The sequence below is a fragment of the Epargyreus clarus genome, unplaced genomic scaffold, assembly GCF_041222505.1.
Source record: "Epargyreus clarus isolate Ecla_fem2 unplaced genomic scaffold, WU_Ecla_fem_2.2 ptg000019l, whole genome shotgun sequence".
In the NCBI taxonomy this organism is placed as follows: Eukaryota; Metazoa; Arthropoda; class Insecta; order Lepidoptera; family Hesperiidae; genus Epargyreus; species Epargyreus clarus.
In genome coordinates this window covers 2337048-2364173 of record NW_027332227.1, presented here as the reverse complement: position 1 = coordinate 2364173, position 27126 = coordinate 2337048, and the positions used below count along the sequence as shown (strand labels likewise).

Below are 27126 nucleotides of genomic sequence, written 5' to 3'. Positions count from 1 at the left end.
AAAAATGTAAAATTAAAATCATTGTATTTATATTTGTAAAATTAAGTATTGTTGCAATTGACTATTCTGTATATAATTATACGTTTTCGAGCAAACGTAAAAACTCGTACTAAGGGTAGGCGCTGTTTTTGTGTCGCAGCTGCACGGTACAAGAGATTATAATTATATTATACGAGATAGTGTTAACCGTTATCGTTAATAGTATCTGCTATGTGTATCTACACAACGAAACATATTTTACGCACAAATAAATATTCATGTTTCGATAGCCTAGATTTGAGACTGTTGTATTAAGAATAATATAACTGTGCTATATTTCGTCAGTTACTAGTCTACAACTCGGAACTCTCTGGGGATTCCTCTCCGAGTGGAAAGTATTTAGGTCATAGTTCACCCCTTTGGCTAATTGCAAATTGGGATCTCGCAAGTGTGTGGGTTTCTTCACAATGTTTTCCTTCATTGTTATAGTAAGTGATAATTAATTACTAATGCACATAACTTCAAAAAAAACAGTGTTAGGCATACCTGGGACTTTAATCCGAATTCTAAAATGGCATATACAAAAGGGCATATTAAATACTATTCCTTTGAAGATTTCACCCATCGCGATAATGATTCGAAGTTTTGTAATGTCACGTGTTATGTGACAATTTGTTTAATCAATGACATTGAAATGGGTCTAATTTAATAAACTGAACTTTGAATAAAGTTTTCGAATATCTCTTATGTCAGATATTTATAACATTTAAAGTTTTGATTTAAGAAAATATTCAAGTCAAATAAAATTTAAAATTTTCAGATGCTTATTTTTACTGTACAATAAGTATATTGTTCACAAGTAGTCTTTTTTTTTTAATGTTCATTAACGATTTTGATATTCATATTTATCGATAAAATTACATTAGCCTAAACAGTTACATCCCTACATATTGGACACCCTTACTACAGTAAAGACGCAGGAAGGGTTGAAACGATGGCGGTCATAAACATTACCGGCCCAAGATTCCCCGAGGGGTATAAAAGGCTTAGGTAAGTTCAGGAGATGTCATTAATTCGTGTCCCTTATCATTATTTTGTTCCTCTGAATTATAACATAGACACCATTTTTAGAACCAAGGTATTATCGTGCCATACCTGTGATTAATAAATGTTTGTACAATAAAAAACAATATTTTAGATTCCATAACATACTACTTTAACTATAGTCATGTACATTTTTTTTAAATAATATTGGAGTAGCAGACGAGTATGCATTCCACCTTTTTTTTTATATAATATTGGAGTAGCAGACGAGCTTGCAGTCCACCTGATGGTAAGTGGCTACTGCCGTCCTTGGACCTATGTAATCAATCCCAGATCGGATTAGATATTCCTACCTGAGGTCGGCCATAGATGCGCCGCTACCCCTGAGGACTAAGCTGGAACGCCTCGGAAAAGTATGTCTCCCTTACCATACCCTCAAAACACAATACGCAGCGTTTAACATTGCTGTTGTTAGGCAGAAATAGGTGTGACAGTGGTGCCGCCGGAGTCGAACCACAAAGGGTTCTACTACCTTTAAAGCTAACTCTCCAATAACTACAAAAGCAATTATTCGTTAAAATAACTACCAATTGAAGTTGCTTAAATCTAGCGTTCTTGCAAGTAATATAAGCTAATACAGTGAGGACATCACTATTTAAAAACAAATAAAGGATTTTAGTTACCCAGCCACTTAACTGAATCAGCGAACATAGTAGTAATACATTAGCAAGTCGCGCCCAAAATTTGCTTAAAGGTGTGGGCATTGTGCTTATAGATCTATGATATTTTATTAGATATTGCTTTTTATACTTCTGCAGTAGTTTACGTGTTCAAGCAACGCGAACATGCTAAATATGTGATTACTGTTGTTTATAGGCATCTGTAAACAACTAGAAATAGAACTGAAATACAATCTGAGCTTGGTTAAAAATGTTTGGTTACTCCTGAGGACTTTCTTGAAATATCTACATACGTGACGTGTTAGTCCGTCCTTTGCCACACTCTTACGATTGGACATAGCAGTGAATACCACGCTATTGCTGGAAATTAGATAGATTGGGCTACAGAGTGGTAATTGTCAAGATTTTCATATAAAACTTTAGTTTTTATATGAATTGTTTATTGTTTGAGTTATATTTCAGTTAATTATCAATTTATAATAGGTCGTTGATAATATGAATGTTCTGCTAAAACCCATTTTTGTAGAATATGAATCGGATTTATTTCTTTGAAACCAATGACATTTTATACTTATAGTAATATATCGATGTTTGAAACTGATTATATTTATTATGTAATTAAGTAATATATAAGTATTCTGTAATGTTATGTAAGAATTCTTCTTCCAGTAGACCTGTGAGTGGATAGGAGTTGCAGAATGGTAGTATCAGCGTGTTAAGTACACGAACAAATAAATATCTTTAATATTTTTTTGCAAATTTATTTTAATAATTTATACTGATAGAAGATCCCGGAACTCCTGTCATATCACAGTATTATAATTTATATCATAAAATGCTGAGTCAGTCACGTCAATAAATTATCTGTTAAGTGACATCTGACAAAGCTATTGACATGTGTCCAAAGTCACTAACTATTTGAAAAGGGTAAAAGGTACGGATACCGCGAGTTAATACGGTAAGACCTTTTTCACATTCCGATTCAATATGATATTTCCTTATTTTAAGCGTTGCAATATAAATGCAATACAAATGTATAAAATCATCTACATGGGAAGCACAAAGGTAAAGGCTAGTCTTGTTTCTTTCGCCGCTTCTTCTCCATAACGAAACACCTTGTGAAGTGGTGGTAGTTGTATTGACATTCAAAAAGTGCTCTGTAAAGATCCGTGCCACTATTGAAATAGAATTATTTAAGCGAAAATTATATAATTTTTTAATTGACAAGTGTTAAATGACTTTTTAAATGACAAATCTATATAATAAGCATTGTTATCCAATATAAATTATTTTTCCATTACAATTTAATTCAAATGACTAATAATAATCATTATATTTCTATTGTTGTAATTAATATTTTATATTGTCTGCTACTAATATTTTATTGCACAATTATTGTATGCCACCTGCGGCGGGAATATATTGTACTCAAAATACTATGTTTGTACCATGTACCCATGTTCCACAATAAATTATTTGATTTGATTTAATGAAACATCTTGCGAAGCGGCGGTAGGTATATTGACGTTCAAAAAGACTCAAAAACAATTCTGTAAAGAATCTAAGTACTTTGAATAAAATATTTTAGACTTGACTTTGATTTATAATGTCAACTGCTGTTATAAGTGAAATAGAAAGACAAGTATTTGCATGTCTAACACTAATTTAAAGTAAGGGAGGAAACATTTGGATGAGATATTCCAGCTTAGTTCTTAGTGTTGTAAAGGTGTAGCCGACCTCAAGTAGATTTAAAATTATATCTCGGGTTGATGAAAAATATCCCTTTGTATCCGTAGCCATTTACAATCATGTGGATACCTAGCATGTTTGTTTTCTACTTCTATATTTAAAAAATGCATATAAACGAAAAAATAATATGATCGACGAAAATAGACCGCATATGTAAGAACGCCTAACAATTTTTCTTTGCACGTAGCCTTAGGGCGTCGGAAAGTTGCCCGACAATGACAAAGTTACCTGATGAGCTCCTGTTCGAAAGTTCGGAGGGTTTTCGTACCCTAAAAGGTTTACTGTCCTAGATTTTTATGCAGACAAATGTTGAGTTATAACCCTGTTGCTTATAGGAGAAATTGGGTAATGTTTCAGAAATGTCGGCCATTGTTTCTGCGTAATGATACGCGTAGTTCGTGTAGATATTATATCAGTGTTTTTTTTTTATATAATCGAGTAGAACTATTGACAATAAACGAGCATTTACATATCTTCTATTTTCAAAGAACCATAATATGTAATTATCTTTTCTGCAAATAACTAAATATTGACTAATAACTAATAACTCTCTTGCTTGTAAAACAAAAACACGGCTGCTTAAATATATAACCTATGTTACTCCCACAATTTAGACGAATTCAACCACACCTCATATATTATGTTAAAATCCGTCAAGGCATTTGCTGCAGGGCGTGTCAAAGACTGAGACATAATATATACGTAGGTCAATACACACAAACGTAAAGATGACCTTAAAATTGTGTACAGGGAATCAAATTATAACCTTGTTGCTTATAAGAGAATTTGCGTAATGTTTCAGAAATTTCGGCCATTGTTTCTACGTAATTATACGCCTAGTTCGCGTACGCGTATATATTATATCAGTATTATTTTTATGTACGGAAGTAGTTCTTGTGATATTTATTAATGGTTGGTTTTGGTTTTCAAATACAACCTAAATATCTTTAAATTGTTGTGCAGATTAAAAAATCTTGAGAAATAACCCTCTTGCTAATAGAGGAACTTGGGTGATGGAAGCTGGAAATGTTAATCATTACGAATATTAATGAAAGGTGTAATTTATTATTCTGTGTAGTTATTTTTCTTCGCTCTTGTAATATCAGGTGGAATTAAACATACTAACCTGTCTGGTTCGAACTTCATTTTGAACCAAAATATATTTAAATGTTGACTTATAACCCTGTTGCTTATAGGAAAAATTGGGTAATGTTTCGGAAATTTCGGCCATTGTTTCTACGTAATGATACGCGTAGCTCGTGTAGAAATTATTTTGTTTTTATTTTTATGAACTCAGGTAGAAATACGGATAATAAATGAATGATTTAGTATCTATCTATTTAGGATAGAAATATATACAGGATATTTATACGAAAGCGAATTGTACAGTCAGCTTCAGAAGTAGATGAGCAAATTAAGGTTTCAAAAAAAACCTATACACACAATGGTTCATAAAACTTTTTTGAAACCTACACCTGTTCATCTACTTTCGAAGCTGACTATACATTATTTGGTGAAATTAAACCTATTTCAGTTAAGACCACAAGTTATGACGCAAACGGGACGCTTACAAGTGGAAGAAACCCGGTGCAAAACCATGAACGCTTTCATTGAAATGTAGCACCACTACACCTAAGGCTACCTGAAAATAGCAGTTCAACTCTGGTAAGTTCTGGTTTAAATTATATGGAAAGCTTAAGAATGGACGAAGATAGCAAATCACCTATTGCCGACGCAGGTAGGAATGTCCCATTTGGTGTACATATAATGTCAATGAGCGGCAGATATGGGTTTTAGTCCGTCAACAATAGTGGTCACTTACCATCAAAAATATATATTAAAGAATCTTTTTATACTCGACTTTGTATGTATCCGTGGCATCCGTAACAAATAAACCTAGTGTGGGTATATGAAAATAAAACGTAACATTCTTCCTCTTTACGTACAGTCACGGTAAAGTTATATCAACTTCACACAACGATACGGCACAGTCGTGCAACTTCGAAATTAATGAAACAAATTCATATTCAATAACCTGCCTTTAATAAAATGAAACGACAAATTTTGCCTTCAAAGAAACTCAGGGAAAGTCGACCTGAGACCGGCAATATTTCACCCAGGCATTGGTTTTGGCATGCTGACAACTTTTCCATTAGTTATTGGAACTTAGAATTGATTTCTGGTTAAAACTTGGCCAGTTAATAAATAAACAAAGTGAACTTATTTATTTTTAGCTTTCGAGAACAAGAGTGTTGATTAATTAAGAATTCTTAAAATACAATTAAAATTCACATTCTGGCTTTATTAAAATAAGTAGTAATAATTTGGTATGTTCTAGTTGATGTGGAAAGAAATTCAGTTCCATAATCCTTCGGAGTAGCACCGCAAAACATTTAACACACACACAGAAATACATTTAAAGACACATAACACACACAAAATACATTTAAACACAAATTAAAATTAAATTAAATTTGTGACAGAAAATACATTTAAAGTTAAGAGAGTTCATGAGAGGGTTCTTAATCCATCAAATATATTTTTCCCTAGTTTAGTTTTTTATACTTAGAATTTTATCTGGGTACGCAATTTTTTGCATTAAAGTTACGTCATCGGTAGGACATGTCTAATTATGTAGACGGGTTGTATTTTTACAAGAAAATCGGTCGTCAACATTGTACCAGGGCCTTAATTCCCTAGGCCAAGTTCTGAGAAATAAATCTGCATAAATAGCTCATTCCAATGGCTATAAATGGTTTCCGTAACATGCAACTCCCTAGGCGACTCAAATTAGACAAAATATCGAGTTGAAAGGTATTTCTGGTATCAACTTAATGGAACATGGACTTAGTGTTGTGGTCTAAGTTATAAGACTTGAGAAGAAGCTGAACTGCATATTTTATGATTATTTTTACTATCGCGGGTATTTTATCGCAGCAAGTATAGAAAATGTATATTTCATTCTTAATCTATAGTGACATATAATTATAACAGTGATGGACTTCAATTAATGATGTTTAATTTTATTTTTATAACAAGAGGTTTAACTCCCTTTCTTTATCAACTCATTACTCTCAAATTCAAATTCTATTTTTTATTGCTCATGCATACAGTACATAATTATGGTGTTACAAATAGGGTATTCGAACATGCATGCATCCTGCTAGGGCATTGCAATGTAATACATTCACATTAGCTTATATTTATCTTAACTTAGAATCGTCATCGTTTATATAAAATGGAAAATAGATTATTATTACATTTTAATAATTTTATATCAATAAAATGTCAATATATATATAAAGTGAAATTAATCAATTATATAAAATTAATATTAATGTATGTAAATTGTATTTAATTAAATACAGGAATGTCAACATGAGGATAATCATTTTTTAGGTTAAAGGTGAGATTTTATTTGATCCCAGGGGTTTAGTATGTCATTTCTAAAGATAGATTGCAATTGCATCAAGCAGGGGAATTCTATATCTACGAGTAGGACTGGACTCTATCCTCGTTTTCTTCACCTAAAATCAATAATCGTGTACCACGCGCCACAAAGTAAAGCTTTATATTTTACCGATTGAAATCTAAGGAACTCTTTGAGAGCCCACGGCGCCGGGCGATGTGAAACTCGAACAATAATATCTTACTCAACGAACCAAGTATTTGTGCATACAGATGAAATATTTATTTTTATTGAAACAACTCTATGCATCCAGTATTCGTATTTGAGATTTATGAAATTGTAGTTGCAAATGTGCATTTTGCATTTTTAAATAGAAACAGTAAACGAGTATGTAGTTCACGACATGGTAAGTGGCTACTGCCGCCCATGAACATTTGTAATGAACTTTAGATAGGAATAGATATTCCTACCTGAAGTCGGCCACAGATGCGCCGCTATCCCTGAGAACTAAGCTGGAACGCCACGGTAAAGTATGTCTCCCTTACCACACCCTTCAAAACGGAGCACAGCAGCGCCTAACACTGCTGTTATTAGGTAGTAATAGGTGTGGCGGTGGTGCCGCCGGAGTCGAACCACAAAGGGTTCTACTACCTTCAAATTTGTAATCAACCGCTGATAAGGTAAGAGAGACATAGTTTTCCGAGACATTCCAGCTTAGTCTTCAGAACTCACCTCACCTGATTGTAAAGTAATCTGGGGTGGATTACAGCCACTTACCATCAGATGGACCGTGTGCTCATCTGCTTCTCCAAAAAACCCTGTATATGTGTTTATGAACATTGGTACCCATGACGACTAGCTTAAAAGTAAAAAATATTTTTAATAGCAAGAAGGACCGTACAAGCGGTACGAAAATATATTTAGAGATCCTCCTAAAAAATTTAAACCCTCCATAGAGTACACTCAGTACTGGAAGCTCGTTATATAAACTCGGTAATAGAACCAGGGTTCCTTAGCGCAGGTGGCTTTCGCGCGACGCTATTATGAAGATAAAACTTCTGAACATGTACGAGGAAACGTGGGACTTACTGGGTTTATGTTTTTAAGTAAATACCATTATATTTACAATGTAAATACGACACGAATGTAGGTATATTGCGGGATGTACGTTGTACTAGGTGTGTTGAAGTAAAGAATATCGTATATAACCATCATGTATACCCTGAAACTGATATAAACCCTGAAGTTGCAACGTAATAAAATATGTACTTATTGCAAAAAATCACACATTGGATTGCTGTTAATTTGTAAAGCACAAACCATCGTATCTATAAAAACGAAATAACTTTGAATAAACGTAATTGAAAATCAGAATGAACATAAACAAATAAAAAGTAATTTAAAATGTTTACTTCTTTTTCTTTAAATTTAAACGAAGGACAATATTTATTTTTAAAACTTTTAAGTATGTTTGTTACGATTGTTTGTGTTTTTTTTAGACAAGTTATAGTTTAAATGTTTATATTCTATTCGTTAAATCTTAATTACTCAAAGACATCTAAATAAATACGCCTCAGAAAGGCACCGGCTGTCCTTCTTATTGTTTGTTTGATGAAATAAAACAATGTTTAGTTTAGTACAACAATTAACAAAATTAAATTTTCAAGTGCCATAATGAATAGTTAATTAAATTAGAATGAATTCTATAGCAACTTTAAAATTCATGTCAAAGTACTACACAACTTTATAGTCAAATTAGACAACCAACCTTTTGTAAAATTCAGCAGAAAGTTTCTTAGGAGTTACTTAACCTTTGTCGGGGCAACTAAAACCAATTTTAGTGATCACTTTGTAGCCAAAGTGTAGAATTTCTCCTTATAAATTAATTGGGAATTCGATCTACATGAAAACTCTTCTGAAAATTTGTTTATCGTAATATTTCTGCCATATAAAATTTCTACCGTAACGATGATAATGTTTTGTTCTTTATTGTTTTTCTAGATATTTGCGTGAGGTTTATATAAATTGACATTTTTTTTACCTGGGGGCATGACTTTTTAAAAGGTCAAACTTTATTTAAACTCTATATAAAATTTCTACTTAAAATTAGAAGCAGATGCGTTGCTGTTCTTGAGGACTACCTATGTTAGAAAGCTAATAAGGATGTCCCCTTACCACACTCTTCAAATCAGAACATAGCAACACTTAACACTGCCGTTAGGCAGAAATAGATTAAGCGGCGGTGCATCCGGAGTCTAACCACAAAGGCATCTAATTTCAAAATGTATGTATTTCATATTATAAGGCCACGTAATTGCGCAGAAAATTATAGCAAAATTTGCTATGAGAAAATTTGCACTAACGTTGAATGGTTGGACGGTAATATGAGGGTCGAAAACAAATGTTTGACAAAGTTCTTTATCGTACACGAAAAAGCCGCTCCAAGCGCCCCGACAAAGTAGCTCGCTCCATGTGTCGGCGTTTGACGGAAGTTATTTTGGGTTATTATGTTGAAAGCGATCACTTGAAATTTATGGCCTCGTTTTCATAATCAGCCCATTACTGTCCCACTGCTGGGGACGTGTGTCTTTTTAGAATGAGAAATATTAAGTCTTAGTCCATCGCGCTGGCTACATGTCTACTTCGTTTTCATCATCAAGTCAATATTACCACAGCTGGGCACGTGTCTCTTCTAAGAATAAGAAAGAAAAAGAAACGATATGGTTTATTGGTATTGATTAAGAACTTACTCGTATATTTAATTCTTTCTAGTATTTTATGAACGTAATAAATACGTATTATTCTCTCGAAATTATCTTTAACATAAAAACACAGTCTATTCACTATAATATTTGCTGAAATCAAATTGTTAGAATAAATAATTTCATACTTTTGTTCTTTGTATTTTTGTTTATTTTTATTCATTCAATAATTATTTTGAAACTTTTGATAGCGATTGCTTTTTCTTACGTTTTAATTTTTATTGCGAATTAGCAAAAGTCAGTTTATATTCAGATATTTCGGATGCAAATATTGTTCCAAACATTATGTACAACACTACAATTCGTTTTATTTTTGTAGTTTTTGTAGTTTTGCAGCACTTTTTGTAGTTGTAGATTTTTTGCAGCGTATTTCGGTGCATCATATCCTACATCGGTTTGGTTTATGGCGAAAGCAACTTTATTCCTTTTTAGGTATATTTTTGTTGAAAATGTATGTAGCAACTTGAAGCTGTCACGTAGTTTTCATTTTACACTTGCTTAGTTTACATATTCGTAATAAAATTTGTATGCAAGCCCGGTTTCAAACGTATATGGAGTGTGTAAAACATGTTTTATTTTTTGTAGCCGTAGTTATGTAGTTATTTTGAAGTGCAATGTGCTATAGTACATTTAAATTTGTATAACATGTATTAATACTGAACAAAATTTACAATAATTTATTGTGCTTACCTGATTATTTCTTTAAGCAATAATAGTAATGTATTTTATGTTTACACCTTGATCATGGCATGGTACTCCTAACATAGATATTACTGATTCCCTATACCATTGCTGGTATGGATATCTACAAAGATAGGTATTGAAACAACCAGGCTAGGAAAATGCGCGAGGTTCGAACCCGAAACCCTTTATGCATAAGCCCGTAATAAATACTACGCTGTAGCAAACGAATGCGTCAGCTATTCATTGTAAGATTTATAAAATGAACTAATATTAAAAATATTTTGCACATGAGTGCATGAAGACCGTACTCATTTGTACAATAACTTAAATTATAGTTAAAAAGATTTGAAATTACTAAAAATAAAGAAAATATATTAAATACATCTTATAATCAGTATTCCCGCAGCTTACTGGGGCTTAGATTTTATACACAGCGCACTGAAACCTCGTATCTTGTGTGAGAATTTCGTAATGTCCCTCGTATTCTGCAAGCGTAGTAGCTGTGAATAGCTAGCTTGTGGCACTCGGTATAATGCGAGGAAAATAACCTAAAATGTTTTAACTCGCTTGGAATAAGGTCGTGCGTTGTGGTGCAATCATGTTTGATAGCGGAATGTTATGATTTATGTGGGCTAATTTTGGTGTATGAGTGTAAGAGGAATGTAATAACCTTTTGGTATTGGCTTCTACATTTTTCAATTTTCAAATTTAAATTTTTACAAATTTAATTCATTTATTGCAGGATAAGGTGGAATACATACGTGAAATACAAAAATTTTGTGCTCCTATCCTAACCCAAAGGATGCAAATATGTCATAAGTATATAAATTATATAAATTTTAATTAAAATTTAACTAAATTATTAAAATTAAAATAGGACAAAGGATACAATAATAACATTAAATCATCATATTAAACTAATAATTATACAATAAAATTGCATTTCAGCACTAATAAAAAATATTTTCTTGTAATGGCCTATACTCAAAACAGACAAGATAATAGAAATAATCGCTTTAGTCAATGTCATTAAAAAATCATTAATGTGGTAGTAGGACTTGTCAACGAGATACTCGTGTAATTTATTTTTATAGTTTTGGTTGTCACTTATATGCCCTATAGTTTTTGCAGTTTTGTAAGATTGCAGTAGCCAATGAGCCTGCACTCCATCTGATTGTATGCCACTCCTGCTACGGACATCTGCGTTCAACTACATATAACAGTTTCTACATAAAACCGATCATACAAACTATGTGAAACACAGAATTGCTTTAGGCTAGAAATAGGTGTGGCGATCATACGGGACTAACGATTACTCATCTAACTTTTACCGCGTGGCGAAGTGATCATATATATGAGACGCAGTGGCTTCCGGGTTCGGTCTCCAGCCAGTCTAAAGGAACTTAGCTTCCGTATCTTATCGCCAGATAATGAGAATATTTCTATATTCCGGGTGTGGCTTCTTCTGTATGTGTGTAATTATTATAATCTACACAAGCGGGACAAAATGCGTTTCAAATTACGTTTAGTGGTATAATTCAGTAAAGCGTACTAAGATTGACTGCACAAACGCAAGCCCGAAGTTGGTATTCAATGTAAACTGCTGTGATAGTGCTAACTGAAACCAAAACTTGTGGCTAAAGTTCTTGTTATTAGGAATTTAGTAGCACATCAATTTCGTGCTATTTCAGTCTATTACTCATACGTTAAAGTTAAGAATCATACGAAGATATCGTATGATTCTTAACTTTTATCATCGTAAAATTGAAAAATTATTACGTATTTTATTTATTTCATTCTAATATTACTCACGAACTCCAGTGGAATTATTAACACACAATGGTAATAGCTCAATATATATATTCTCTACTTCTGATTCATTTTTAGGGTACTCTAAGAGTAAAAACGGAACTCTATGACTACTACACAGGCCTCTTGAGCCTTATAGATATAAATTGGATTATTTTTTAAAACGCGTATTATTACGGCCGCTATAACAACAAATACCAAATAATGGTGGTTCGAAACCCACAGTGTGTGGGTTCAACCCGCATTTGGCCTATTATTTTTGGTTGAATAGCCAATATTGTGTAACGTGTTACAGTAATACCTACCATGCACGGAATTAGGTCGAAATATCGGCATTAAATAAATAAATAAACAACACTTATCGTGAAAACTCGATACATAATAAAGTGGTATCTTGCATGTTATAAAACCGTATATTACCGACGAAATTGGTAAAGTATTCCATAGCTGTATTCTGGTTTGAAGGTGGTAAGGCAATGACAAGTATATGAATTATTCTAACAATTTTTTGATATATTCGACATAATTTTCAGTGGTAGTATTTTTCTAGTAAAATTTTAGTAGGAAAGAAATATTATATCCACCTTTTGGGAAGTGGTCACTCCCGCCTATAGATAAGATTAGAGTCCTATATAATTTCAAAAATACTGTACCCTTACCATGAGTTTTCAAAACATCCCACAATTTTACGTTACGTTTACTCAATCCATTATTCTGTTCCGTTTACTTCAGTAGACTGAGTAAACATAACAATAACTAAGTGATCAAGTCTTTCTGCCTGCTTCACATGTTCGCAAAAATAGAGACAACACATAAAGCGCCATTTTGTCAATTTAGACATTTAATGTTATGTTACTGACACTATAGTTCTGATACAATCTGTTTGGGGCGCTGATTGGAAATTGTATGGCAAATACGTAGACAAATACCAAAACAGTCATATTTGTCAAAACGTAAAAACTCATGGTAAGGGTACTGACATAACCTACTACTTTAATACTACAATTCAAATAAATAATTCCAAATCTCATATTAGTTCTTATTGAAATTTAATAGCAATATAACCCTATAATATATCAAAACTGAAACCACAACATGATTTACTAATGTAATAGACTCCGTATCGATTGTAGAACTTCCTCGGGTCCAAACTCCGCGGTAGAATGCGTTAGTGTTTGAGAATTTATCGTCTAGTACACAGTCGGAGTGGTAATGTTCTGAAATTTATAGCTAATATACCTACGTTTGATTTAGTTTGGATGTCTATTTTGGCAACTATCGTTGTAAATGTTTTATAGCAGAGTTTAGGTGTTTAAAATATGAAGTGTTTACGTTGGTAAAGTCAACAACTAAGATATACCTTTAGGTTCTTACGAAGGAATCAAGGGTTATTTCTCAAATTGCTTAAGAAAAAATATTTGTAAATCACATAGGTTACATTACTAACAAAAGCAGTGTTGGACATTCGATCTGTCGATCTAGAGGTCCAAGTTTTGAATCCTAGGCACTTCGGATTTTTCAAAGTTGCGTGTTTTACAAATTCATTATTTATGGCTTTAACGGCGACGGGAAACATTATAAGAAAACCTCCACAATCGAGAGATTGTTCCGAAATAATGTTCTCAAAGGTTGTGAAGTCTACCAATACAGACTTGCCTAGCACGGTGGACTATGGCCTGATCCTGCTAATTCAGAGAGGGGTCTCGTGCCCTACGACGTAAAAACCTTCTGAGTTCGAACTTTATCATAGCAATATTTCAAAATCGTACCGCTATAATCGAAAGCATTGAAATAAAACACATTTTAACTATAAAATACATTTTAGTCTTTTTGCTCTACATTCAAGTTTTAGTCATAAAGTAACGTAATAAAACACAATTTTACTATCGAACGTTATTAGAACTAGTTTGTAACTACTAACCATTAGTTAACGTACAAACACTCGTCAAGCTTATTCCGTTGCACGAACCACTTTTACAATATAGAAGTAGCAGACGAGCATGCAGTCCATCTGATGGTAAGTGGCCACTGTAGTCATCCGCAATCAACCCCAGACAAGGTTAGATTCCTACCTGAGGTCAGCCACTGATGCGCCGCTACCCCTGAGGACCAAGCTGGAACGCGTCGGAAAATAATATTCCCTTACCACATGCTTGTTATTAGGCAGAAATAGGTGTGCCGGGGTCGAACCACAAAGAGTTCTATCACCTTAAATTCTTAAATATACTCCACGATTTTGACTTCCATGTTACATAAAGTTTTATTTTTAACGCTACGATTAGACCAGCTTTACAATATTGCACCCACTGTTATTAAACACGTGATTGTGCATGTTATTCTAAAGTAGGTTGCTGTTATGTGCGATTTTTATAAGATGTAGATTGTATGGCGTCCGTTTAGTCATCATCATCATCAACCCAGTACTGTCCCACTGCTGGGCACGGGTCTCCTCTCAGAATGAGAAGGATTAGGCCATAGTCCACCGCGCTGGCCAAGTGCGTATTGGTAGACTTCACATACCCTTAAGATTTTTTTTTATTTTTTTTTTATAAATCTCTTAGGTATGCAGGTTTCCTCACGATGTTTTCCTTCACCGTTTAAGCAAGTGATAATTAATTTCTAATACGCACATTAATTTGAAAATCAGAGGTGCGTGCCCTGGGTTTTGAACCTCGGACCCCTCGATCGAGAGGCCGCGTTTCTTAACCACTAGGCTATCACTGCTGTTGCATTTGCACTTAGGTAGTATTTTAAAATTAAGTGAAAATGTAGTTAGTAAGGTTAACTGTGTGTCTAAGGAGTGATAGTCTATAGGTTTATTTGAACTCTAAATCTTGGTGTCATTTTAACCTCCGAAAAGATTACCTTCGTACCTGAGATCGGCCACAGATGCACTGCTACGCCAGAGGCGCCTAGCTGGAACACCTCGGAAAAAGTATGTTTCTCTTAGCACACCCCTTTAACCATTACACAACACTGATTAACATTGCTGCAATTAGGTAGAAATATCTGTAGCGGTGGTGTTGCCGTAGTCAAACTACAAAGGACTTTACCACCTTTAATACCTTAGTTTATCATTGCTCTCCTACATTAAACCACTATGAACTATTCTCCTCGCTAATAGACTGATTTCGTGCTTATGGCTCGCGTCAAAGGACCGTCTTAGCGTGATAATTACGTTATGGGCAGCCGCTAGCCACACGATGCTCGAATACCTTCGTCTTCACGCAGCGAGGTATGTTAGATGATGTAACAATTAGTGCTAAACTTAATGACTAGTAAAGCAATCCGTTCCGGTTGTTAACATAGCAATTGTTGTTAATGTCTTGAGAAGATTCTAATTCAAATCTATCAATCAAGCATTTATGCAACTAATAGAAAGAGTTATGTTGTCGCTGTCGCTAATGGACATCTGTACCCTTACCAGGAGTTTTTATGTTTCGACAAATTTGACTGTTTTGGTATTTGTTTACGTATTGGCCCATACGATTTCCTAGTTCTGACAAATACCAAAACAGTCATATTAGTCGAAACGTAAAAACTCCTGGTAAGGGTACTGTAACATGAAGAATAGACGTTACATCTGAAGCTGATCACGAATACTGAGTACTATATGTTAATCTTATGTCTAAATCAACGGACTTTCCGGGTTTAACCATAGACTTAGAATTTGTTCGCTACGCTAAAAACCAACAAAGCATGAGAAAGACATATGTCAACTCGTATAGACAATCTACTAGAGAGAAAGAGATGCCAAGAAAAGTAACGGCGTGTCAATTTCTCTTCGAATAAGCGGCCTTAAGCTCCCCCGACTACGGCGCGTTTTTTTATTTTACCAAAATTAATACTAGTATTAATATATTGCTGAGTTTTTGTTACAAGGGTGTCTTGCTCTATTGTCAAGTGTACCGTTACAAGGAAAATTAATCCATGGAAGTATACGTTTAACAGGTAAATGCGATTTTTCTATCCCAATCCCTAAGGAAAAATAGTTTATACCAAGGAAGTCGTCGTATTAATTTGTATATCATAATACTTGTTTTGTAATATTTATAAATAATCATCTATGAAAATATGGTATTTTATTAATTTGTGTAATAATTTGCATACGAAAGCTACGTTGCCTCGGCACGCTCATCAAATTAATACTGGATGTCAATCGATAAAAAGAATGAAGGTAACAACACTATTACGCACACATACACATATCAATTTTGGTAATGCGTTTAAACTGACATTGTGTATCTTTGACATCCTATATCTATGGGTTTAACCGTATCACATGTGGCGAAGCGGTCACGATACCGATCTGACGCGTACAAGATCTCGGATTCTATCCCCGGTCAGACAGACATTTATTTCAACGATGAATATAGATTTCTGGGCTTGGGTCAGAGTGCTTGTGTATTTTTATGTGTGTATTCTAGTGCGAGACTGTGAGTGCAGAAAGCGTCTTTTTTAAATAAAATAATTGATTCAGGCTAGATGTCGACTTCAGGTAGATCTTCTGTTCTAACATGGACTTGGTTACAGCTGTCAAAGGACGGCAGTGATCACGTAACATCGAGTGAAGTGTATGCTTGTAAAAATAAACCACAAAAATGTATAACTTACCATCAAATATTTTTGTTGCGATAAGGTCTTGAATTATGTTTTAATTGTAAATAACGTAATTTTGCAAGGAATAATTAGATTCAATTTCATTATTTTCATTATTATTATAACGCAATTTTAATGATACTGAAGTTTTCATTCAGAACAATTCATTATTTTATTTAAGAATTCATTAAGATTGTTATCTAAGAACTAATGTTATTTTGCAAGGAATAATTTGATTCCATTCTATTATTTTCATTATTAATATGCCGCAATTTTAATGATAATGAAGTTTTCATTCAAAACACTTCTGAAAAATTTCATTAAAATCGTTATCTAAAAACGCTGATTCCAGTTTTACAATTTAAAACAATCTGTAAAACTCATTATCTTCTAACTGGCACTTCGTTAACGAATTCGTTACGGGAAAATCAAAGATAACGAATCAATGTAACAAAAACAATAAAACCTAACACGAGGTTCGGAAATTTAATATTGAAGTTTGCTCAGAAATCAAATTATTCGGGCTGGAGGGTGGGGGCTAAAGGTTTTGCCGCTGGACTTATAAAGAGTGAACTTGATAATGGTCGAGGTGATGTCTTGAATTCTTCGTTTAATAATACAAGTTCATTTATATTTGACAGTGTTACTCATTTTATTTCGTGTGAAGGGTAGAGGTAATCACGCTTAAGGTGTCAATATACTGAAATGTATTAGGCAATTTTTAATAAACATAAATTATTATATTTGACACCTATGGATATTTGCAACAACAGTGGAGACGCCAATTACCAATGATAGTCAACTAAACTCGTTTTTTACCTTATTTTGCAGTTTATGTCATTGCTCACTTTAGGAAGAGGTATTTTCATATTTTGTATTTTGTTCTTAGGCATTACTTTTGAATAATGAATGATTAAGATGAATAGTAGAAAATTTCTTCGTTTTATCATGTACAATTGTGTAGAAAAGATAATGTTACTTTATGTATTTATATTGATACGTCTTTTATTATTTTAAACAAAGTATTTGAAGTTTTCGCTTTAATATACAAAATTACACCGTACAAAGCTATACTTACCGATTATCGAGATTTTATTTGAAGTGAATGAGTGTTTTCTGAATAATATGAGGAAAACAGGTTGTGACGGGGAAATATTCAATGCGATGTCAAGAGACGATGTGCGCTCGTAAAAAAGATAAAAATTGAGATTTTCCTTATTAACATAACTTTTTCTTTTTGTAATAAATTTATCAAAATACGTTTTTAGTTACCACTAATCAATTCATCTTGATTATAATCATTTTTTTATAATATAGGAGTAGCAGACGAGCATGCAGTCCACCTGGTGGTAAGTGGCTACTGCCGCCCATGGACATCTGTAATCAAACGCAGATAGGATTGGATATTCCTACCTAAGGTCGGCCTCAGATGCGCCGCTACCCCTGAGGACTAAGCTGGAACGCTTCGGAAAAGTATGTCTCCCTTACCACACCCTTCAAAGCGGAACACAGCAGCGCCTAACACTGCTGTTATTAGGTAGAAATAGGTGTGGCGGTGGTGTCGCCGAACGTCGAAAGTCGAACCACAAAGGGTTCTACTCATGAAAAGTAAGTTTCAGTACAGTTTTATTATTATTAAAAGTTATGATTAATCTTTATTATATTGAGATAATCTTTATTATATAATTCAATCCCTTTGAGCATTATTATTTGTAAATGTATGTTGTACTCGTAATGTATAAAGAGATATTAAATTTTCTGTGATCTTATATTATCGGAAGAGCAAGAAAAAACTCGATACGTATTAAATTTCCTGAAAATTCTAAGAAGTTCTTTATGAAGTAGACAGAGTTAATCTTTCATAAGAATTATTCACAAAAGCTTATGATAGAAAAGCACAATTAGTTTTAGAATTTACTTGTAGTGAAAATTCAACCATATTTTTTTCCAACAGAAACGACCGAAAACGTGTGGACGCGTTCGAGATGTGGTGCTGGAGAAGGATGTTACGTATTCCCTGGACAGTTATGTTGTAGCATGAACTGATGTGGCAATACTCAAGGAACTCAAAATCTCCACTAGACTTTCGACCATCTGCCTACAGCGAGCCCTTCAGTACTTCGGCCATATTGCCCGGAAGAGTAGCGACAATCTCGAGAAGATAGTCATCACCGGTAAAGTCCAGGGAAAGAGACCGCGCGGACGTAGTCCGAAGCGCTGGTCGGATCAAATCCGCACCACTCTTAATAGCAAGATGCATGAAGCCTTCCACGTTTCTGAGAACCGGCACCGTTGGCGCAATATAGTCCGAGATAAGGTGATCCGTGGAGGGGGTCCCGACCCTCAGCATTGAGGACATCGACGCAAGGAGGAGGAGGAGTTGCCCACACATTTCCAATTAGCGCCACTAGCGGACTGTATTGGAACTGATTGGAAATGCATGGGAAATACGTAAACAAATACAAAAACAGTCATTTTTGTTAAAACGTAAAAACTCATACTAACGGTACAGGTTAACCCCAAATGAATGAGCTAAAATTTTGTATACACGTTTCGTTCGAATGAGAATGCGAGATTAGATTAGCAATTAACAGGTACATTAAAAATCAAAAGAGGTAATTGCCCTTTTTTTTTGTTATCGAGGGGAAAACCTTCAAAAGGTACCCGACAACGTGGGAGCGACGCCGGGTTATGTGGGATTTTTACCGCACTAAAACCCCCCCGGTGGCCGTCCTCTGCGCTGCGTAGAGGGCTCCGGGATCTCCAAAGGAACGCAACCGGAGTCCTCTTAGCGCGTTGCCCCGTCGGGCTCACCTACCATCTGGTGAGTACGACGGTATGCGACCACACATACCGTCGTCCTTCCCGGGGCCGCTGGCCAGGCGGTTCGAGCTCCCACTCTTGCCGCCCGCAACCCCGGAAGCCCCCTTTTAGTCGCCTCTTACGACAGGCAGGGGATACCGTAGCCCTATTCTAGTCCCGGAACTACAGGGACAAGAGGTAATTGCCCTAAGGTGGCGAAATTATTTTTATGCATCTCCATGATATTGATATTTATTTATTTATGTAATAAGGTTTGACAACATTTTTTACACGAAATGTATTATTAATAATTATAAAACAATGGTCTTAGGCTACGTGCACAACCTATTACAGGCAAACACAGCATGCACAACAATTTTAGCTACATAAGTGCATTGGGTAATCTAGTAGTGAAAGTAAATTAAATTTGAATTTAACAATATTATAATACTATAATTTGATTATTTTACTATATAATAAAAGAATGCAAAAAAACATAGATGTAAAATATATTTAGATATGAATGTATCAAATGAAAGAGTTTTATAACATAACAAAAACACGAACGAAATTGTTTTTATCATGTTTTAATATTTTGACGTGACAACGTCTTAAATTAGGTTGCGGCTGGGAGTCACTTATGAAAAAGTGTAACGCCCGGTAACGTTACGATGAGTCACCTAACGAGAGAGAGGCCCGCCGAATGCCTTGCGTCTCTCTCCCACTCAACTATGATCGGTCTGCCGCGCGCGCAGCACTAGAGACTAAACAAAATATATTTCTATAGTTAAAATTTGTGCAATTCTTATTTTCATTCAATTCCTTGTTCCTATTGTGCAATTTAATTATATTCATATCAATAAATATTCTACCGAGAAAAAGACGTTGTCACATAAAATCTTCGCCCGTAAAACCGACTTTACAGGCAACCATTTTTTTTTTTATTTAAACTTCATTTACTTGTATGTTTCAATAACGCAATCTATAAATCATAAACAGTTGTTTCCATTAAACATACTCCCAACCACATAAACAAAACGAAAAAAGCAAACACTAAAATTCCTGACGTATCCAGCTCAGGATAACCCGGGACGTGTTAATCCCGGGAACAAACTGAGTAAAGAAAACACACTAATCCGCTAAGCCGAAAGGGTGATTGATTAACGAACAAATCGACGCAGTGAACACACTTTATACATTACCAGCTCTAGAGGTAGATTAGAAACCTCTTTTCGTATTACTTCACGTTGATTAAAGTAAGGGTTATAGTTTTACGGATGTTTTTAAGTAATCTATCTTATTTACACTTGTTAACACTAGAACGGTCGGCGTAGTCAATTTGACGGTTTTATGAAATTAATCGTACATAACTATTTACGAGTACTAGTGCTTTCAACCACTCTGATATTTCATGACTTTTTGAAAATTATTGTTTTTGAAGTTCTTATATAAAAATAATACTTGTCCGAACTTTTTTGTTGTTTCGCTGTTGAACGATAATTCTCGAACTGAAGATAGAAAGGGGAAGTTTATGAATATGGGTTTCTTTTCTAACGTACCAGCTACTAACAAAGGATTTTTTGATATTCCACCTCTTAAGGGGTTAAATAGAGGTTGAAAGTTTGAACCACAAGACTCAGTGAAATTTGTGACAATGGTTTCCTTTTATAATGAAGACACCCCACAAGAACTGTTTTTTTAACATTCTACCTCCAAGGGGGGATGGAGGTAGAAAGAGGGATGAAAATTAGAAATCGACTATAGTGTTTTATAATCAAATAATACTCTTTTAATACATCCTCCTCCGGTTCGATTACGGAGGTACCACTACACCTTTTTCTACCTAATGACAATAGTAATCAACGCTAATGTATGAATAGCAACAACATTGTTACAGATGTAACCAACCATAGTAAGGACTCTTATTTGAGTTTGAATAAAGGTGTCTATAGTAGTGATAGTCTAGTGGTTAAGAAAGTCGGCCTATCGATCGAGGGGTCCGAGGTTCAAATCCCAGGCACGCTCTTCTGATTTTTCCAAATTATATGCGTATTAGAAATTAATTATCACTTGCTAAACGGTGAAGGAAAATATCGTGAGGAAACCTGCATACCCGAGAGATTTATAAAAAAGAAAAAAAACATGGTGGTGAATGATGATGATGAAACGTGTCTATGGACAGCAGTAGCCACAATCTATACAAGCAAAGCGTAGAGTTTGCTACATCGATACATACATAGATCGCTCATTCCTAACAAGAAAGTGTAACCAGAATGAGAATTGAAATTGTATGCGTAAATGACGTGTTGCCACGTCTCCGTTCTAAAATGTCCCAAAAATTCTTGCAATTCATTATTTATTACGTAAATTACGTTGTATTAGTTATTTATATATATGTAAAATTTCTCTAAAAATGTTTTCAAGTGTTAAACAATAAATGATAAAATCATTATTTTGTGGCTTCACTCAATCAGGCGGTGAAGTATCTTTCTATTTTATTTATCAAAGCTTTAGTATTCTAAAAAAACAATGACAATGAAGGGCCGTTCGATTTAATACAGATGGGTATTGAAGCAACTTTTTACTTATACCGTAATGTAATGGTCTGATGAGTTTTATTATTTACATTGACCGCGTAAATGAAGTGATCGTGCTATATAATTTAATTACATTATTTTCATTAAAACATTTCCTAAAATAACTTATAAAATGGTTTTGCTCTTTTTTACTGTTATAGATCTGTAGCAGCTTAATGTGGATATCCAAATATGGACACATATATTTATAAACTAGATGGAATTTTGAAAACCACTGAAATTTAACTCTTTGTGCACTCTGGGTGGCCACTATATCCGTTATGTTAGAATAATACATACACATTTTTTATTATTTGACAGTATATAAGCACCTTTACAATGAATTCATAAGAGTTTATTTAAAACAATCAATGTTCTAAGAAAAATTTCCATATAAGAAAAGTGGTAATTCGGAAGACGCAATGTTAATTTATTGTAGTAAAATATTATTATGACAACATCAGCTCGGTTGTTCAACATCTTAAGTGCCTCCACAACATTCAAATTTCCATTACAATCAAGCAAAAGATGGAAAAGTCATTTACATTAATTTTCATTATTCAAATTGCCTACCCCGTAGACGTGCTACGCCGTAGCCGGTGTCTACGAAGAGTACTACGAGTTGAATTAATTACTATGACTAATGTATTTCCAGCTCACGTTTATTTTTGTTATCATTTTACAGGGATTTTTTCCCACATATTTATTTTTTTATCAAATTATGTACATTTAAAAAAATCATTCATAATTTTGAGAATGAATTGTAACCGTAACGTAGCCTTACATTTGCGTGCGGGTGTATTAAAACACGCTTAACAATAAAATACATTTGAAATGTGGAGTAAATGAACCACGGTAGGAAATTTGCTCGCACGCGACCTTAAATTAAATACAATTTCAATTTACAGAGGACACAAAAAAAACAAAAGGGATTTACATAAAAGATCTCACGTTCCGTATTCCATCGGCGGCGTGACGAATGTTCTCCGAAAAGTCCGTACGTAAATCACGATATTAACACACGTATCACTCGCGGAAATTCGGGTAAGTTAGGCTAAAGTCGGTGAAGACGCGTCCGCTCCGGGCGAGAGTCCGGCGGAGAATGGTCGCGTGGCGTCAGGTCAGGTGCGAACTGTGACACTGGGACGGTTTATAGGAAATACTGGGAATCATTATGTACATGTCGGGCGAGCTTCAATCCGGACCTTTCTTTGTAAGATTATCATGATTATGTAGCTAACGCTGTTACTGGTATAACGGGTGTTGTTCCATACTTAGACATCTATAAGTGACGTCTTGCGTTGCATTTTCAATAATATTAATTTGACTATAGCAAACCGTATAAGTACACATGTTTCGATAATGAATTAATTACTTTAAATAATTTTATCCTCCGATTAAAAAAATACATTAAACGAGTTTATAAAATTAAACTCGTGTGTGCGGTTTTATAGTCTCACTTTTGATGGTATCGTTAAACATAAACATTCAGATAGAAAACCAACTTTAATATTCAGATATCTGGCCAGAATCGAACCCAGAACCCTCTGCAGTTTACCACTCTCCTACGAGGTTTAACATGTTTTACCTATCAATTATATTTTATTAAATTGTTTACGAAAATATGTACAAAATCACATTGAAGAGATTATGATATTGGAAACTAAATGAATGACATTTAGTATAAGCCGCTATTTGTGTGAGTTTATTATATATTTCCCAAATATTACATGGCTCATTCAAAACAAACTTTTATTAAATGCATTCAATGGAACTGTGTAAATGTTATGATATTATAGAATTATTGCTGCAGTAATATTAAAATTCTGCTATATAATGCCAATTGACAGACTATTCGTAATAATATTGATATTTGTTACAAACAAATATATTATTTCATACTGTTCACTAAAGCAAAATATTACTTCAAGTGAATAATATCCTAAATATTACCAGTATAAAATAAATAATTTACTCTATATTTTTAAATGTCTAGATTTGTTTTTTTTTTATATTGAGGTAGCTAGCGAGTTCCTAATCACATGATGGTACGTGGCTGCTGCTGCCTATGGTACGAGTACGTCTATAATCAAGGTAAGGAACATTCACTTCCTACGAGTGGTCCGCCACAGATGCGTTACTCTTGAGGACTAAGTTGTAACGCCTCGGATAAGTACGACTCTCTTACCACACCCTTCAAACCGAAACACAGCATCATCTCACTTTTTTCCTTTACCTTATTAAAACTCTTTTTTTTTGTAATTTTTATAAGTCTGTTCCTATTTCAAATTAAATTTACGTTAAGATAGTGCCTTGTATGGCATTGCTGCCGGGAGGAACTGGCGCAAAGAAGCTTATCTATATTATATACGCCTCGGGCTTTGCTACAGTCGAAAGCAGATACCTCTTACATCAAGGGAAGGTAGATCAAAAACGTAGGACAGTATTATATTTTTTGTGTTTTACAAATAACTTTTATAGAATCATTCTTATTTCCTACTTTGTTAATGTCAGTAATTATGCAGGCTATGAATATTTTTGAAGGTGTTAGAATCCTTTGTTGGTTCAACTCTGAAGGCATTATCATCACACCTGTTTCTAATATAATAATAATAATAATAACACATTTATTTCAGACGTTGATACATCCATATGTAATTAGTGTGTTAGTAACAATTATACTTATATTATGTTAGTATTGTTAGTTATTATATTTATCTTATACCAATTATCTTAAACCAATGGCTATCTCCATACAGTGCCTTTGAATTGAGCAGTCCGGTCTAGCGGCAATCATCTTTAGGATGCTGTTGGGGCTGTTACGCAAGCGATATACCCAATAACCCAAGATGTATTTTTTATAATATATGAGTAGCAGACGAGCATGTAATCCACCTGATGGTAAGGGACTAATGGACATCTGTAATCAACCCTAGATAGGATTAGACATTCCTACCTGAGATCGGTCACAGATGCGCCGCTACTTCTGAGGACTAAGCTGGAATGCCTCGGAAAAGTATTTCTCCCTTACCACACCCTTCAAACCAGAACACAGAAGCGTTTAACGCTGCTGTTATAAGGCAGAAATAGGAGTGGCGGTGGTGCTGCCGAAGTCGAACCACAAAGAATTCTACCACCTTCAAATTTATCCGAGGCGTTCCACTTTAGTACTTAAGGATAGCAATGCATCCGTGGCCGTACTCTGATAGAAATCTTATCTTATCTAGGATCGATTACACATATTCATACGGCAGTAGCCACTTACTATCCGGTAAACTGCATACTGGTTTGGTTTGGTACTTATATTGTAAGAAAAATAACAGATTTGATGTAAATATTAATTATTGTTTGCTTAAAATATTCCTTACTTCTGACTGTGATATTGTCACGTTTCTCATAAATTTCGTGTAATTCTTCAATAAAGCCGCAAAACAGAAGTAGGCATTCCCAAACAGGTTGTTATTATAAAATCAAAGCCTTGCTCTGGTGTTGTTTACAATCATACCGAATTCCGTTTTGTTGACTTGTCCCACTGCGGGCATGTGGGCGAGTGACAATTCTATTATTTTAGACATGATCTAAGATCCCGATATGAGACTACCTTCACCAAGCTGGTTGATGGATGAGATTTAAGTCGAATTAAATATGTCGTAATTATATTGCAAATGGGTTGTCTAAAAAATTTCAGTCCAGATTATGATTATTTTTTCTGAAACATTTCGCTGGTTTCTTTAATAGACAAATTACATACTAATCAAAAGTATGAAGCCTATATAATATGCAAACGTTAGGTTGAATACTTTTTTCGATCGAATTTATCATATTTTTGTGGTGACAACATTTGGCAAAATATATTTTGGTAGCTTTCTTCGTATTATATTGGTATTGTGGTCGTTATATTTATAATTAATGGCGTTCTTGTATTATTACTTACTAAAATATAAGCAAGAAAAATAAACAATTCACATTTTACCGATATTTTATTCAAATATTTTATAATGTGTACAAGGAGGAAGGTTTAAATATTTAATTATATCAAAATGTGTCAAATTTGAAATAAATACCGCCTTACGTGTCTTTTTTTAAATAACTTAAAGATTTATCATTTTTTTATAATTTATTATCTTAACTAGCTAATCGTTGGTCATGTGACAAGTACTGGCGTTCTGTTCCTTTTAATATCGCAATAATAAGGGTTTGAGTGTCATCAAAAATAAATAAAAGAAGGCATTTCATGAAGCATTTTCTTGAAAACAATTTCAAATATTATCCTAATACAAGTATATTAATTTTTCACAAATCCAGATCTTAACATCTCTTCTCCAATGGAGATTACCATAGCAAAGCATAGATTTTTATCGCTATAGGTACATTTTACCAGTGTAAAGTGTGTAGCGATAAATAAAAGTGTAAAGGTTAAAGTTTTTTATCTTCAATTTATGTATATTTTTATAACTCTTGTAATATAAAAAATTGCTTTAAACATTAAATTAATCACTTATTAAACTAAAACAATTTAAACTACATACTTATAAAAACGTATATATCAAATATACAGCCGTACAGAAGTGAAAAACAAAAACACTACTACAAGTAATATCACCATAGCTGTCTTAGTAGTAGTGTTTGAAGAATATTACTTTACCCTTTCGGAAAATGCAAAATGCTGGACATAGACCTCTCCGAATCTGCACTACCTATAAACCATCTAAATCCAGTGATTTGCCGCCGTCCTCTTTATCGGTCTCTTATCTGAACTGATCTTTATTGATCAATCTTGATCGATTTATCGATCGTCGGTCCCTCTGGTCGCGGGGCAGTCAGTTCCTTTATTGCCTAAATAATGACATGTATAATTTGATTTTATTTGCTTAACTACCTTCCTTCCCTCCTCTCTTCCCTTCCTCCTTAATACTTTTAAAATAAAATAGATTTCACACACATACCTATTAACACATGCACGTGCGTATGCACGCCCACACGTACGCATGAATGCTGTGTAATGCACACATGCATGCATGTGTACACGTGTT

General features: G+C 34.1%; 1 protein-coding gene across 2 annotated transcripts in view; it reads right to left on the bottom strand.

Annotated features, from left to right (window-relative positions):
• The window catches only part of LOC140750440 (cyclic GMP-AMP phosphodiesterase SMPDL3A), a 63967-nt gene extending 40783 nt beyond the window's left edge, over positions 1-23184 (bottom strand). The window contains exon 1 of one of the 2 annotated variants that reach the window (XM_073083956.1): positions 23031-23184. The gene's annotated coding sequence lies outside the window, so the exon portion shown is untranslated. The remainder of the gene's footprint in view (positions 1-23030) is intronic. The other variant, XM_073083955.1, reaches the window with a different exon arrangement.
• Between the last annotated feature and the right edge of the window lie 3942 nt (positions 23185-27126).